We start from the raw sequence: 5628 nt of genomic DNA, 5'->3' as shown, positions 1-5628 counted from the left end.
TAACGTTCCCTTGACATTTTGATGTCTCGATTGTCGAGAATCAAATTTTTTTGGGTTCCCTCCTCAAACAAGCCATAACAATGAGCATCGTTGCAAAAAGTTGCCCACCCTCGTTAAGATAACTCGTGTTGTTGGAGTTACTTCTCACTCCCACACTTGGTGGGTCCAGGGCCTTTGCCACTTTTCCATTGGACAGGCTGTTCACTCTAACCACTGAAACTCACAAGAGCCTGGATCCTTGGTTGCATTATCTCTGTTTGACATGTTGGACATGTCTCTGTTGTATTTTATTGATTTGTTTTTCCATTGGTGGTATGACCAAAGCAGATAGTCACTCCTCCATGTCTGGTCTGCTTGAGGTTTCTTCCTACAATCTAAAAATGCCCAAGGGAGTGTTTCCTTCCTGCTGTTGCCATGTGTGTTTCTCTGTGGGGTTGGTCAGGTTAGACCTTACTCCTGTGAAACACCTTGGGGGATGAATTATGTTGTGATTTGGTGCCATATAAATACTGTACATAAATAATATGTAAGTAAATTGAAGTGAAGCTGAACTGACAGTTGCACAAAAGGCAGCTGTCAATCTTTAACTGTCTTTTTTATTTTAGAATATATTCAAACGGCTGACTTTTCTCTGCCTTCTCTCTTCTCTCACCTTCCTGCCAATCTGTTGCAAGACTAATTCCTGTATATAAAACCGAATAGACAGCATTGGCATCGATGTGTCCCAAATCATGGTGTACGGAATATTGACAGACTAATAGTTTTTAATTCATATATGTGAACACAGACACAAAGAAACACCTTTTCCAGCCCTAGTGATTTTTTTTTTATGAGCATATGCGTATGTATGCCCTTGATTCCACTGAAAACACTTGTAGTTCAAAACAAACACTCTGTGGTATACCTAGGAACATTAAGGTTTATGCATATTTAAGTGTGATACATCTGAGGGCAATTATTTCACAATTAACACGTCCATTTGCTATTTAAATAACATGTCTGCTGGGTGTGAAAATGACAAGCACATCAGCTGGAAACTAGCAAAGCCACTTGCGCTTTTTTCCCTGCGCTGTTTTGTGCCGGTGTCCCGTCGAGATGAGGTGCGTCATGTTACTGCGTATGTGTGTACATGCTCACATCGCTGTACACCAGACTTGAAGACGTCACCCGTCGAGATGAGGTGCCTCGCGCAACTGCACATGTGGAGATGATGTAACTCGCTCGACATACAACTGCGCATGTGGAGATGATGTAACTCGCTCGACATACAACTGCGCATGTGCATTTTGTTTTCGTTTTTTCCATCAAAGTTTTTTTTATTATTAATTGTATTCAGTGTATTTATAGCCTAGTAACTAAAACATTTTCTGTATTTTACGTTAGGAGCGTAAATGTATGTATATGTATATTTTGCCTGTCGAAATAAGCTAACTCCAGGTTAACAATAGTTATTGTTTTATAGTAAGTAGATTTTATACATTACTACGTTCGGATGAACAATTTATACATTTACTTGCCCATCAAAATAAGCAAACTTTGTCAAGTAATTTTTTCAGTGCACACATATGCAGTTACGCGAGGACCCTCATCTCAACGACGCACCTCATCTCGACAGAACACTGGGTGTAAGGGACCTCTGGATAACACCGAGCAATATGGATGGTGGCTGCCAGCCAAGTAATACACAAATTCTTGACTCACTCCAGACAAACGAATATGTTGCCAACAGTGTTTTTTGCAAGTATTTTTACAGTAATACGATACTTCATCTCGAACCTGCAACTCATCAGCACAGCTCTCGAGAGCTGTGTGTGTGTGTAAATACACACGTGTGCTCATGGACCATCATCTTCTTTTGTGGTACACCACAAGGTACACTAAGTACCAGTCAACCATTGCTGCCCCCATCCATCCCACTCTAATGATAATCGACAATGACAAATTTGGGGGGGGGGTATAAGAAAATTCACTCTTTTGCATGGTAGAGGGGGCGTGTCCCCCGTGGCAATTAAGTGCATAGATGTAAACATAATAATCCCTCCTCTCAGCTTTCTGTTTCTTTGAATTTGTACTTACAGAAAAGTGCATGTCGGTCAGAAGGTGCAGTGGTGGTTCTGGGGGTTGGGGCTGACTGTCCCTGATGACATTATCAGGCTGAATGAGGGCACCCACTGCCTGACACTGGACACCTCAGACCTTTGCCATTTAATAAGCGATGCCGCGGAGTGGCAGGATGGAGCCAAGAGAGCTGCCAGTAAGCTCCTGGTTTCTCTGCACGAGCCGTGAGCACTGATGGGTCTAATATGAGTGCAATCCAGAGCAAAAGAAGTCTCCGATCTGGAACACAATGAACCAGTAACATGATGGATGTCACCCTCTGGGTAAACAGCATAAAGTGGATGATTTGTCATTACACCTGGTGACCTCGCAGCAAGCATGTGTACTTCAGGCACACTCATGATTTACAGTACCTGAGAACAGGAACACTCATTTGTTTAATGTCAGAAAGTAATTTGTGGCAGATCTCTTGATTCATATCAACCATCTGGAAGACACTATGAGTTCTTCAGCACTGGTGATAATAAGGTGATTTTCACAGTGAAAAAGCATGTATGTGCACGGCTGCCTGGCAGCTTTTTCTTCTGCTGACAGAGTAATGGATCTGTTGGTCTTTGCGTCTGGACTTTGTGTGTGATGTATGAGATTCATCTGAAATTCCCTGTTTTAAATGAGGCACTCACATGTCTCCATATGGGAGAATCTAAAGCTGAAGGTATTTTCGGAAAATGAACAGAACCTGTGCAATTTGCGGTTATCACTGCTGTGAAATGGTCTCAATTGTGGTCTTTTTATTTATTTTCTTCTTCTTCTTCTTCTTCATTTTTCTCTTAATATGAAACTCATTTTACACACAATGAATGTGTCAAACCCACAGTGGATTTTTGAAGTGCAAAATTTGTAAGTGGGGCAATCCATTAATGTAATTTCAAAATTTTTCAATGTTAATTACATCTTCAACTTTAACATTTACGCACTGAAAAACCATTAAATATTTATTCATACATATAAAGAAAGGATGCCTTCATCTTGATGATAAAACAGTGATTTAACTGTTCACCTCAAACTTATTTAAAAAATGGGTTGTATTTAATAAGGTTTTTCATGTTTACATGTTCTTTATGTATTTAGTGATATTTAATGGCTTTTAATGTGTTTTTAATCCACTGGCAAGTGCACCTGTGAAGAAATCAAGGGTTTTTTTGTTTTTTTTTTGGTAACATTATCATTATCATCATTGATTAGTTTCTTTATTAATCCCAAATTGACCTTCAAATTAACATTCTGGCATATCAAATTAGATTGTTTTTTAGACCCTGATGAAGAAAATCAACATTAAACACGAGATTTTTGAATCAACATTTGATTGTGTCTAACATTTTTGCACGCACCATGTACGCACGGTACAGTAAATTATACTTCCAAAGCACCCCAAATAACTGACACATTTTCTTGTGAAACCATAATGAAATTCACTTTATTGCCAAGTTGATTTTGAGTATAATAACAAACACAAACATGACATTTTTTTTTCACATTGGCTTTTTAAAAAATAAAAGCCTTATCAATATGATTTAACAAGACAACATAATTAAATGATTTTTTTTTAAATCCCACAATTGCAATTTACATAAAAATTAATTATAAAACATTTTGACATGCAATAAATACATTCATTTCACTAAAGCAGAGTTCAAAATTGACAAATGGAAAAAAAAATACTGTTTGGTTTAATGTATTGCTTATAATTACTTTCAACTTTTGTTTCAAGGCAGCACTGGCAAAGACCACAAAGTGAAACACTGCACATTATTTATGTTTCATAGGCTACTGCTTTTTTATGCCTGTTGAAATTAGATCCTGTTTTCCCATGCAAAATCTCATTTTCATCATAAAACTGTAATGTATGTGTTCCGTCATCCTTTTTCCCCCCATTCATTACCACTGTCTGCGTGGCAGTCTGCTCTGTGCTGCACTGAACTTTCTTGTCCTTCAACCACAGCCAGTTGGGTACAACCACTTCGAAACATCAATTGCATTCATTAGATCGTAATCCATCACCATCATTTCTGCACATAACCTTTTTCCAAAACCAAAATAGTTGTTATTGTGAGTTTGTGTGTCTGTGTGTGGACCTTAGGGCTTTGTAATGTTCTGGCACAGGTTCCAGTGTACTGTACGCTGGGTGGAAGCTGTCAGTAACATCACATTTTTTAATGACTTCTTCTACAAGAAACGACACTCCAAAAAGAACAGGGCAACCTAATTAAATCTGACCTAATCTGAAAAGGCAGTCTGCCATCCAGCTGTATGCATTACTGTGTTCAAATTGAAGCGGGAGCTTGGAATTTCTGACTTGACTGACTGGAAAAAAGTAAGAGAACTCCCCCTAACACCAGAAATCTGACTGGGTAACTCTAGCATGGTTTCCGAATCCTGAGTTCAGTGTGATGTCACTTTCAACATGGCCGTCCATAGTGCCAACAATGATAAATTAGCACATCTTTATTCTCAAATTACTATTTTATCACGTACAGGCAGATTCTTAGTTACGCCTACAGTATAATCTGAGGGTGAACACATCGGTAACTTGTTTAATGAACTACTGATGTTAATCATTTGTGATTAATTACTAATCATCCTGTCAGACTAGTTATATATTAAACTTGCAACAAAAATCTGGTGCCAATGTCAATTGCTTTAACATCAGCAAATATTGAAGAAATTATTGTGCTAGCAAAAACTGTTGGCTTGTCTCAAATATTTTTATAATTTGCAATTTGAAGAAACATTTATTTACCCAACAACTTTATTACAGGCACAGTTGCTATTGTCAATGACTGTGATGTTTTAACACTAACACTGACTGAAGAAACATTGGTTTTGCTAACAAGTATGCAACAATATAAACTGAAAAACTATGTCACCAACATGCTCATGACAGCAGTATTTACTATCATTTTCCGCTTTAAATTTTAGTTGTTAGCTAACAGGTTTGATAAAAAATAATAGCTATTTTTTATCCATTGTCATTTTAACACTAATGCTGGTTGAGGAAACATTGAGCTAGCTACATGTTTCTTACCATAATAATGACTATTTTTAGATAGACTATTTTTAAATATTTTAACAATAATGAACATTAAACAATGTCTTAACGAGTTCACTCCAAAAAGCTCATTACAGTAATAGTTACTGTCATTAGCAGCTCTCAAAGTTTTTGACATTGAACACTAAAGAAACACTGACTTAGCTAACAAATTATACTGTATTACTTAGCGTTTTTTAAAATGAAGCTCTAATTAGCTAATAAAAGCAGTTAGCTAACTAGTTGACTAACAAAAGCAGTTATTAACAGCTTTCAAATCTTTTCACAATAGTGACAATTAGAGAAAGAGTAAGCTAACTAGCTTGCTTCAAGTAACTAATAGTCTTTTTTACACCAAATTTAAGGTATAGCGAACAATAATTGTTGCTTGTGTTGTTATGTTTTTAAACAAATGTAATCCTGAAACTGTTAGTTAACTAAAAAACTCATTAATAGAGGTTAGAGGCTCTCAAACCTGCTAA

This window comes from Thalassophryne amazonica, chromosome 4, assembly GCF_902500255.1.
Source record: "Thalassophryne amazonica chromosome 4, fThaAma1.1, whole genome shotgun sequence".
In the NCBI taxonomy this organism is placed as follows: domain Eukaryota; kingdom Metazoa; phylum Chordata; class Actinopteri; order Batrachoidiformes; family Batrachoididae; genus Thalassophryne; species Thalassophryne amazonica.
Note: the sequence above shows the minus strand (reverse complement) of the source record.